Below are 12,598 nucleotides of genomic sequence, written 5' to 3' on the forward strand. Positions count from 1 at the left end.
TATATATATACATATATATATATGTGTGTGTGTATGACTGTATGTATATATATAATCATATATATATTTAGATGACATATAAAGAAGCAATTATGCAGTAATAGCTTACACCTGTTTCTGTTACGTGATGAAGTGCACTCAAAGATGTGTACTTCTACATCACGTTATAGATTCCTTGAAGCTTCTAATATGAAGTGCAAATATATTTGGAAAAGCATTTACATATAGCATCGAAAATATAAAACCATATAGAGTGTGAAGTATGAAAGCCACTCCAGAAGTATGTATGTTCAGATCATTTTGTGTATATGTATATCTATGTATACACATATGCGCTTCGGGAATCCCTCTATACATAACTATCTGTATGCATTTATAAAAAAAAAATAGACAAAACACGTGTGTACAAAATACTGACTGTAAGAAACGGGATATAAGAATGTGAATGGTGACATATAGAAAGGGGGAGAATTTAAAATCTAGAGAGAGTAGAAAAAAAACAGGTAATGAAAAGGCCTGCTCTGGTCGTCATAGTTCTTGTCATGCTCTTTACTTGTCTGAAGCTTTACTTTGAACCATGTGCATTATGAGTTATAATTAATAATAACCAACCCCAGGTTATTGATATCGGAACGCAGAAGCGAAGTATTGACGTACATACATACATGCCTAGAAACATACATGCGTACATACACACACATACATACATACATACATACATACATACACACATACATACATACATACATACATACACACACATACATACGTACATATATACATACACACATACACACATACATACATATTTACATACATATATGCATACATACATTCATTCATACATACATGCATACATACACACATACATACGTACATACATGCATACACACACATACGTACATGCATACATACACACATCCATCCATCCATCCATCCATGAATATATACATACATACATACATACATACTTACATACATATGTCGCTAATTGGTTCGGCTTCTCGCACTCAAAGTCGAGAAATCGTGGTTTCGAATCCCAGACTGGCTGCGAAGTGAGTTCTTGGGCAAAATACTTCATTTCACTTAACTTCACTCCACTCAGCTAGCAATGTGTAACCCTACGACGGGCTTCCGATCAGGGAGGTCGTTGGCTACCCTCGCCTACCCAATCGGATGGCGTCTAATTGAAAGCTAAAACGATGCAAAGTGCATTGTGGGCATCGATGTATAACAGCATCCGATAGTCTGATTGGTCTCGTGATACATACATACATGCATACATATATATTATGCATACATACATATATATAGACACATAATTATTATAATGTGTGACGGTAACTAGTAGAAAACTACACAAGAAAGGTATTTCTGATAACTCTAGCGACAATGATTTGGGTTGAAAGCCATTCCTAGAATTGATGATAGAATCGCTCAAATTAAACCCAGTTCTCGTCAATTTCGAAGAAATAAATGCTGGGCGATACCTGATATAATTTTAGTTGAAATTAAAATGTAAAAATTTCGAACAGCCTTTGTGTACAACCTTCAAAGTAAAAGTGTTTTCAAAGCTACTGATGTTACCAAAATAATTAATGTTAATGGCTTGTTACAACTGATGTTAATTTCCTTAAATCTATTTCATTTATCAATTAGCGGAACGCTCTAATCAAGTTAAACATTGACAAGTTAATAGAGAATACTTTATTTCAATAGATACATAAACACACAAATACAGACATTTATACGCATACGTATGTATGTATGTATGTATGTATGTATGTATGTATGTATGTGTGTGTGTATGTTTGCAAGCATGTATGTGGGTATGTGTGTTTGCATATATGAATCTATGTATTTATGAACATATCTATGCATGCATGCATGTATATGTATATGTGCGAAGAAAGGGACATTTATTTCCTTCACTCTCTTTCTCTCTCTTTCATTCAAAACTTTTACTAAAATGTTTTCTACAGCACATATAACAATGCCCAATATGTTTCTACTACAGCAACTGCACATTGCTCTGTATGCAATTATGCATCCTAGTCGCTGCAATTTCATCACCCGTTCATCACTTATGGCGTTTTCTAAGCGAACTAATTCAAACAAGCTTCCTGCGTTGATATTCAGTTGAAGGTTATAGCATTACTTCGTAAATGGAATTGAATTCTGGTCTTATAACCACGTCTACTGGTATTACAATTGAATCGTGGTTTTCAAGATGGGTATGTGGTAAGTAGCTTGCTCACCAACCACATGGTTCCGGGTTCATTCCCACTGCGTGGCACCTTGGGCAAGTGTCTTCTACAATAGCCTCGGACCAACCAAAGCCTTTGAGTGGATTTGGTAGACGGAAACTGAAAGAAGCCTGTCGTATATATGAATATGCATGTATATGCGTGTGTGTGTAAATGTCTCTGTTTGTCCCCCTAACATCGCTCGACAACCGATGGTGGGGTGTTTACGTCCCCATAACTTAGCGGTTTGGCAAAAGAGACCGATAGAATAAGTACTAGGCATCAAAAGAATAAGTCCTGAGTCGATTTTCTCGACTAAAGGCGGTGCTTCAGTATGGCCGCAGTCAAATGACTGAAACAAGTAAAAAAGTAAAAGTGAGAATGCAATTAATTGTCGCAGATTTGTTTACATTTACAAGTAAAAAAGTAAAAGAGAGAATGCAATTAATTGTCGCAGATTTGTTTACATTTACAAGTAAAAAAGTAAAAGAGAGAATACAATTAAATGTCGCAGATTTGTTTACATTTCACTGTATGGAGTACATTATTTATTCAGAGGTATTTCACTTATTTTGAGTTTATACGGTCAATTAATATTATTGTTGTTGCTGTTGTTATTATTATTATTATAGTTATTAATATTATTTGCATAAATGACATTCATTATCATAATCATTATTTTAACTATTATAATTATAGTAAGTGAACAAACGAAAGAAAAGGGCACTCAACACGTTTAATAGGAGATACATGTATGGTTGAAAGTAGTCTGATTTGCTTCCATGCAACTTATATTGTTCGTCGGCCATTAGCAGAAGCCTGTCTCTTTCAAACTTTAACGGCAATATAAACCCTGAACGAACGTGCTTCCGGCAAAGGCGTAATTCGTGAACGGAGCAAAGGATCCGACATAATCACAGAACGCAAAAGCATATGTTCCCTTCGCAGACACCAGTGGAAGCCACAGAATTGCCATGCAGTATCGCAATGATTGGAAAAGAACCCTGAAAAGGTATCCACGAGGATAGGAAAAAGATTTTATAATTTTGCACTACTTCTATTTTATTCATTTAAATTACTTGCAATTTCTTATTTATCCCATATTCTAGCTTATCCTCTTCACAGTTTCAATTTTTCACCGCTATCTACTGTATAAATTTTCACCAAGTTTCTCGATTCAACTGGTGTTTATATTTTGCATGAATCTATTTCTCACTTCTGCTCAATTCTACGTAGTCATTTAAAAAACAAATACTTGCCCAATCAGCACTAAATGTTTATTCGCTATTCCCTAACTGCTTATATTTACTCACAATTTATAAAACTCCCTCGTTAGACTTTACTATCACAAATGTTTGATAATCTACAACGACTATCTCCAATATTTGTGAAATATTCTTCGACTTGGATAAAATACTATATACATATATATATATATACATATATTAGTGTGCAATGTATAGGAAAGATCCAAGGGAATAATTACAGGGTAGCCAAATGTTGCTTGAGTGTCCTAGGAATCAAATCATACTTGTGTGTGATTTGATTCCGGAATAAGTAAGTCGTATTTCGGAGAAAATAGGAAAAATTGAAAATGGAGACAAACGCTCAGGATGTTATTAAAACATTTATATCTTCATATCTTCTACATATGTTTCGATGGATTCATCGAAAGTACGTCAAACAGGAAGAATTTTGGTCAGCTATGCATCAATCTCATCAGGAAAGATATAAATAGTCATTTTCTTATCAAATATAGGAAGCCCTATAAAATGAGACGTATTTATACGTATATGCACACACACGTACACACAGGGATATATGCGGATGTGCATGTGTGCGTGTGTGCGTGTGTGTGTGTGAGCGTATGCATATAAATATATCACATGTTCTAGGGCTTCCTATATCTGTAAAAATGTCTATTTGATGAGTGTTGTTGTTTATATCTTTCCTGATGAAATTGATGCATAGCGGATCATAATTCTTCCTGCCTGAGGTATTTTGAATACATCCATCGAAACATATGTAGAAGATATGAAGCTATAAATGTTTTAATAACAGCCTGTAAGCTTGATTCCTTTTTCACTTTTTCCCATATATATGGCTGATAGTTAGCAAGGTGAGACACACATAAGAAAGAAGAAGGAAACAAAGGACCACTGATGAGGTCACAGAAGTGTGACGAAAGAACTCTGGCCGAAATAAGATTAAGATTAAGATTAATGTAATATAAAGCTGAAAAAAAAAAAAAGAAAATTAACACCAAATATACAGTGCGTGTGTTTTTATTGGCTAAACTGGCAACATGACCATCCCCAAGTACAACAATATATATATATATATATATATATATATATATGAACAGGCGTGAAGATCAAGAAAACGTTAAACCAAAGACGAAAAGTCAACCATAATAAACAAAGAGGAATTGAAAAAAAGCCGGAAGAAGAGAAAAACAAAGTTGAAAAGGTTAACTGCTATAAAACTGTCAGACTGACAATGTTGTTGTTCTTAAGTGTTTGATTTGTGCAATCGATAATGTTGATTAGAGCAATGACGTTATCATCTTACGTTCTGCTGAAATTTAGTATATATCTAAGGGTTAATGTATGTATAACTGAAGCAAAAACATAATTACCGAATCAGTTTAGCGTGTATATAAATGTGTTTAATTAAAATTTAATGAAATTGGTACCTGCCATGATTAAATAAATCACAAGTGACAAGGTTATGAACGGATAAATATTTCTTTAGACATCTCTCCCAATTTCTATTTCACTGTCTTTTTCGCTCTCTCCCTCTCACGCAAACACATGCACACACACACACACACATGCACACACAAATACACACACTCACATATATTCCATTCTATCAACACCTCAATATACATACATATGTATTTATGTTTGTGTATATATATATATAATATATATATATATTCGTGTATATATAGAGAGATTTACGAGTATACATATGTGTGTGTATGTGTGTGCATATACATGTTCGTCTCTCTCTCTATATATATATAAATACATATATATGCATTCATCCATATACATCATATATATGTATATATATATATATATATATATATATATATATATATATATATATATATAGACAGTCGCTGGACAAAATAATAGAAATACCTCGCATCATCGTATCATAATTTTGAAATATCTATAAAATTGTCAAAAGCTTGTTTATTTTGATGTTTTTTTTATTTATTATAAGTTTCGCTTTATATGTTTTGTTAAACTTACTGTTTCGTTTGAGATATCACCAGAAGAAGGTAATTAAATGACAGATCTATCGGACTTTTAAAGAGTTCCAATTGTTGCTGCTCGTATGGCAGGCGCTAGCTTAACGAAAACAGGCGAGATATTTGATGTATCAAGCAGTCCTCTCTCGAAAGTAATGACAGCCTTTGAGAAAGAGGAAAAATAAACTTCTTGTTGAAACAAAACTCATGAAGAAAACCAACATTTTGAGATAGGGACCGTCGGATTCTTACGCGAATTGTTAGAAAGGATCACAAGAGTACAGCTCCCAAAATTACTGCAGAGCTTAATGACCACCTCGTAAACCCAGTTTCCACAAAAACCGTTCGCTGGGAACTGCACAAAGCCGGATTTCATGGGATGGCTGCAATTAGGAAAACCACCACTTACAAAAACAAACGTTGCAACGCGTTTAGAGTGGAGTAAAGACCTACAAAAATGGTCCGTCGAGCAGTGCAAGACTATTTTTGGGGCGGACGAGTCATCCTTTACCTTATTTCCGACCACTAGCCGAGTATACGTGTGGAGACAGTCAAAAGAAGCATTTGACCCAGAATGCCTTTTTCCAACTGTTAAATATGGAGGAGAATCTGTGATGATCTGATGGACTATATCTTCAAAATCCGCCAGCTCAATGGTCTCCCTTCATAGCAAAATTAATTGTCAAGACTATTTAAGCATTTTATCTGAACAAATTCATCCTATGGTTGTGGAACTGTTTCCGGAGGGAAACGCAAACTTCATGATGATAATTCATCAATTCACACCGCTAAAGTTTTTACTGAATAGCACGAGGGACATTCTAGTGAAGTTGAATATCTTATCTGGCCACCACAGTCCTCAGATCTCAATCTTATTGAACATTTATGCTGCATTTTAGAAAAAACAAGGAGTCAATATCCTCCACCATCATTACTACAAAAACTGGAGACTGTTTTAGCTGAAGAATGGACAAAAATTCAAACTTTGAATGAGTCCATACCTCGTAGACTTCAAGGTGTAATTACTGCCAAATTAAAATAAATGTGTTTGAAATTTTAAGTTGTTTTCATTATTTAGTCCAACCCCTGTAAATATATATATATATATATATGGCTGTGTGGTAAATAGCTTGCTTACCAACCACATGGTTCTGGGTTCATTCTCGCTGCGTGGCACCTTGGGCAAGTGTCTTCGGGCCGACCAAAGCCTTGTGAATGGATTTGGTAGAAGGAAACTGAAAGAAGCCCGTCGTATATATGTATGTATGTATGTATGTATGTATGTATGTATGTATGTATGTATGTATATGTATGTATGTGTGTGTTCGTGTGTCTGTGTTTGTCCCCCAACATCGCTTGACAACCGATAATGGTGTGTTTACATCCCCGTAACTTACCGGTTCGGCAAAATACCAATAGAATAAATACTAGGCTTCAAAAGAATAAGTCCTGGGGTCGATTTGTGCTCGACTATAAGCGGTGCTCCAGCACGGCCGCAGTCAAAAGGACTGAAACAAGTAAAAGGGTAAAAGTGTATATATATATATATATATATATATATATATATATATAGATAGATAGATAGATAGATAGATAGATAGATAGATAGATAGATAGATAGATAGATAGGGAATATATCCTAGACTTTTCAAATGTTATTGATGAGACTTAATGACAGAAGGTGACATTGTTTTCCCCAGAGGAACCCGAAACTATGTCTCCTGTATTGAAGCCCTATTGTAAATACATAATATTACATACAAACAACATTTCCCAAGGCTTCAAGTTGTTACTACATCAGCTCTTAATGAGTGTTCCATAAATTTTGAATTCCGAAATTGAGGTCTTAATTGAATTTTAATAGACGGCTACGACGTCGACGACGACCATAATGATGATTATGATGATGCTTATGATGGTAATTCTGACACCGAGTAGGAGGAATCGGAGGAGTACGATGTTAATAACTGATGGATTATTGAATATTTTACGTCCAGAAGGTAGTTAGATATGAAATTGGTAACACAGTGACAATGTTCTGTTATGCGTTATATACACCTGTAATTCTATACGTAGATATAAAAGTAGAATTACATTGAAGAGTTTAAAATACCTGAGATGACTAATTGTAAAACAATTCTATTTTAATTTAAATGACTCCTTGTCATCGTTAGACATGAATATTTGCTTTTAGACACTCCTATCCGCTCCGATCGTCATCATTTAACTAATTCCGAGTAATGTCCTTAGCAGCCGATTTGATTTGAGCTGAGATTCAGCAGTTTCGACCTATCGAAGAGAAAATCAGAATGTAACGAATGGTGACCAATTCCATCTAAACTGAATATAGGCGGACATACTATAAAGCCCTTTCTTTTCTGATAATAAAGTTAATAATCCGAAAATTTATAATCGTATGCATTAGTTTTATTATGTAAATTAGCGTGTGTCTAATCAATTTGTTCTTTGTATTAGAAGAACTGTGTGACAAAATATTGATTTCTTTGTCGATATCTTTATTTTTTTATCGTTGGTTGCATTATATTTTGCAGTGTAGACATCGGTTATCTAATCAATCAAATTAATTTGTTTATTCGGAAGACTTTCCCCCAGACACTACAATTTACATTTTGTACTTTATCGAAAAAACTTTTTTTTTTTTTCATCGAGTAAGTTTACCTGTTGTTTCCGAAACAGGAAAACCATGGAAAAAAATGGGAGAATTTATTCTTGCATGTGCTTCTCAAACGACATTGTTGTGCTTCGGTTTATTATAGATTTTATATATTTTTACGATATATAGTTATTATATATGGTATTGATGAATTCAAATAGTGAAAACGGTATAAAATATATAAAACTCTTTTAGAAGTATTGAAATATGAAAGTTTTGCTTACAAAATAAGTCTCTTGTGAACCATCAATCCTTCTAGTTTGTTTGCATAATACACAGATGCTTTGTCGGTTCCGTCTATTGATACTTCAGGGGTGAAATTGCAATAAACAAAGTCAGCAATATAGATTATCATCTCTAGTTCTAGTCGCACGCGCACGCGCACGCACACACACACACACACGCACACACGCACACATATATTCAAATATTTCAAAAGAAAACTAAAAACCTATAATTATAAAGCTCTATTTACCTGCGCGCGCTCGCGCGCACACACATACACGCATAAACGCACATCACACATTAGATAAACAGCTATATTGATATATTCCGGCACAAGGGACAGCTCTCACCTCCAATGCTTGGATTCCAACAAATAAATTCATAACCTTTGAATATTTACACTCTACCATACAGTTCCAAATTTCTGCTGTGGAGCTTTTCAAGACAATGGCTCTCACGTGATAAATTATTCACATCAACTCCTTGCGACAAGGAGTTCGAGTACTCTTGGACTGAGATAAACGTTCTTTATTTATAATTGAAATATAGGCTCTGATGCATCCGCCACCGTATATGACCTAGATACACTTCGACATTATATTTTTTTCAGAAAATCAATCTCCCCAAGCTGCCTTTCTAGCCATATGCATTTAAACATCACTCTATGAAATCCTGTATAATTGTACTTGAATAGAAAATTAAATATTGCAAATAAGTTGTGTCGGTGTACTCACTAATCAAAAGAGATGTTCTACTCAATACATAACCTAATCCATCAGTTACAATTTGAAGAAAAACTATTGAGTGAAACTCTTTGATGGAGACTAATGATTCAGATATGATTTTTTGCTGTATAATTTCATTTCCGTGCAGCTGTCAGCAATAAGATTGCTTGTCTACACAGATTTGATGTGAAAGACAAATATTTTATTGGAGTTTCTCGATCGCCTGAGCTATATCTCAACATTTAATCATTTGATGTTTACAAGCCACCGACATCTTCCGATTATTGCTGATATTTTTCTAAATTTCGGTTTCAAAACTTACAAGTGTTGGCCTTTTTCATTGATATTTAGCGTTGGATCGAATCGGATCGAGCAGATGTATAAACAAAGCCGTTACCGTGTTTTCAAATAACATGTATTACCAAACACTACACAATTCGGTGCAATATAACTTATAAAATCTTATACAAAGTAATTCGAGGTTGAATTGGTTTCTATGTCAATTGGTTTCAGTTAATGGATTCCATTAAAGCTACAGCAAATATTATGAACGAATTTGTAGAACTATGTCTATGGTATGAGATATATGTGTTGGAAAAAATTAAAAGATATTTTATTTGAACATTTTCATGATCAAAAAGTACTGAATTGATTAAATATTCCTTAGGCATAGCTAAATAATGAGACACCATTTTGGCTATTGCATATGTTAACCACCATGTTTCTTAAAGATAACATGATTGCACTCGGTTAAGAAAAATAGCTGAGATGTTAAACGTATTTTCAAAGCTAATGCTTTTTGTTTCTTTTTTATTAATCTACTAATTTGGCACATTCCTTATCACCTCATTCAAACAATCTTTGATATTTTATTATCATTTATATCACAGCTTAAAGCACAAATTACTGAGAGCGCAATTTTAATTGTTGTTACCGTTTTATTATTTTTCTTCTAATATTCGCATTAACGCATGTTTTTTTTTATCTTAAAACTTCATCGAAGATCAGAACTAATTCTGTTTTTATTATATAATTGCTGTGGAATTCTATTGCATTTAACAGCCTTTATTGGAAGTCGCCTCAAATGCTCTCCTCTGTAAACCTTTACAACTTCGGCACACACACACACATATACATATAAAATCATTGCAAGTATACCACTATTTTATATTGTCAATTGTACAAAATTTAAATATTTCTTTCCTATCTTTTATTTTCCGGTGCTTTATCTCAACATCTCAATTTGCGATACCAAATGCAAACAGTAATGGAAAATGTTTTCGCTACTATTACGTTTTCACAAAATGATATTCTGATACAAAATTTCATGTTTAAAATTTAGATATAAATACTTGATAAAAATGTTTAAAGAGTTTGTTGAAAATAGAATTCAGTTAATTAGTTAATTAAAAGCGATGTTGATGTATTTTCATTTTTTTTTTTTTTTTTTTTTTTTTTTTTTTTTGCAAAGGTGGCATTCCTGTTTGAAAATATTCGATAACAACAAAACACCGCTTTCGCATATTATCACCTGGGAATTTCTTCTTTCTATTCTTTGCTGCTTTAGATCTATAAATATTAACTTAGCCATATGAAAAACAAACATTAAATAATTTTCTTCTCTTTTATATATTTTCTGTGTTTTCTTCTTTATTTCTCCTCAGCATCTCATTAGAATTTTCTGAATTTCATTTGAATTTCTTGAAATAGCTGTTGTCAGTTGGGTTTCTTTTCTCTCCACTTCAGGCACAACATATTACATATTAAGTAGCGTCGATTCGCAGATTCTTAGTAAAAACAATGTCTTTGAGTTTTGGTACTGGAACCCATCAAATGCATTAGTCAATGATACTGATTTCTTAAAGGATCGATTTCCAAGATTCTAGTAATAAGTCTCTAAAGGAGAGAATACAATCAACATAACATTCAAAAGAATTAATATTCTATCTGTTGGGGAAACAAAGAAGGTGTTCCATTGGACAGCTGATTGAGGAATAGGGATGCTTCACAAAAATCACGGTGGAACAACATCAAAAACAATGATAAGGAACTGATGAGAAATAGTGAAAAGAGGAGTCACTTCATTGGTAACATTAAGCGGTGATAGGAAATAAAGTTTGAGACATAACGATCACAGAATATTTATTGAGTAAAGATAAAGGAGTAACGTCACTACAGTGAGACAGAGAGAGAAGGGGAAGAGATGGAGAGAGAGAGAGAGAGAAGGGGAGAGATGAAGAGATAGAGAGAGAGAGCACTCATACTGACGTTTAGCAACTCAAAAAGTAACGCAATATTAGAAATTCGCTTATTAAATAAAGCAAAGTGAGAGAGCAGACGGCAAGATGCATAAATGTAACAACAATATTTAATACGAGAGCGAATAAGAGATTTATATATGGGGAGAATACATTGGGAGGGCAAACAATGTTGTGGTGAACATAGATAAACGTCACTAAGAGAAATAAGACACGTGTTAAATGAATGAGATTACAGAATCGGCATAAACGGCTGACATACAAAAATGAATGAAAAATAGAAGAGACAACAAATTGGCTAATGAAACGATAACACAATATAGAAACTGGCCAATAAACATCGCATTCATAATCAATTTGTGCGATATATATATATATATATATATATATATATATATACATATATATATATACATTTGTGTGCGTGTATGTCTGTGTGTGTGTATCTGTATACTGTGAACTCTTCTGTCGTTAGGCGATGTATAATAGTCAGCAATTTCTTGCTGAACAACCACACACATGATTTGTTTATAGTGATCAAATGTTTGTATACACGTAAGCTGACTCCCGCCATCAAATCGACATTACTTGTACAGGTGCAACTGCGTGCCACATGCCAGATGAGGAAATGATCACAGAGCAACATGAAATTAAATGTGCTGCTCAAGAATACAATGCAACGCCCGGTCTGCGAATCGAAACCACTATCTCGGAATCGTGCATGCAACAACCTAACTACTAAGTCTTCGCACACGCACACGTGTATGTGTGTGTGGATGGAGGGAGTTTGCGAGTATGCACATGTATGGGTGGTATATCATTAGTTACAATTCCTTTTAGGAAGGGTTAAATGAGTAATAGATTCGTTGAAAGAATTTAAATGTTATAATGATAATATAATACGGATTATCTTGAAGTAATGCAGTGAAATTAAGAACTGGAGAGGACAATAATAAATTTCTTTGGCAAAACGTTAACTTAAACAATCTCTGAAATAAAATTGTAAATATATTTGATATTTATTGAAAACTATCATGTTTTTAGAGCATTTGTGACCTAATATTGACGTAGCAGTGTGATTTGTGAAATAGTCGATATCTCACTAACATATTACACTAGAATTGGGAATAATGTGAAATATATAATATGCACATATATATATATATATATATATATATATATATATATATATATATATATATATA

General features: G+C 33.6%; 1 protein-coding gene and 1 long non-coding RNA gene across 2 annotated transcripts in view; one reads left to right on the top strand and one right to left on the bottom strand.

Annotated features, from left to right (window-relative positions):
• The window catches only part of LOC128250560 (uncharacterized), a 312,488-nt gene extending 307,986 nt beyond the window's left edge, over positions 1 to 4,502 (top strand). The window contains exon 2 of the long non-coding RNA XR_008266600.1: positions 4,366 to 4,502. This is a non-coding gene — a long non-coding RNA (uncharacterized LOC128250560). The remainder of the gene's footprint in view (positions 1 to 4,365) is intronic.
• LOC106870917 (neuropeptide Y receptor type 2) overlaps positions 1 to 12,598 on the bottom strand; it is a 425,179-nt gene that overhangs the window by 320,329 nt on the left and 92,252 nt on the right. The gene's annotated exons all lie outside the window — the stretch shown is intronic.

The sequence above is a fragment of the Octopus bimaculoides genome, chromosome 22 (genome assembly GCF_001194135.2).
Source record: "Octopus bimaculoides isolate UCB-OBI-ISO-001 chromosome 22, ASM119413v2, whole genome shotgun sequence".
NCBI classification, from domain to species: domain Eukaryota; kingdom Metazoa; phylum Mollusca; class Cephalopoda; order Octopoda; family Octopodidae; genus Octopus; species Octopus bimaculoides.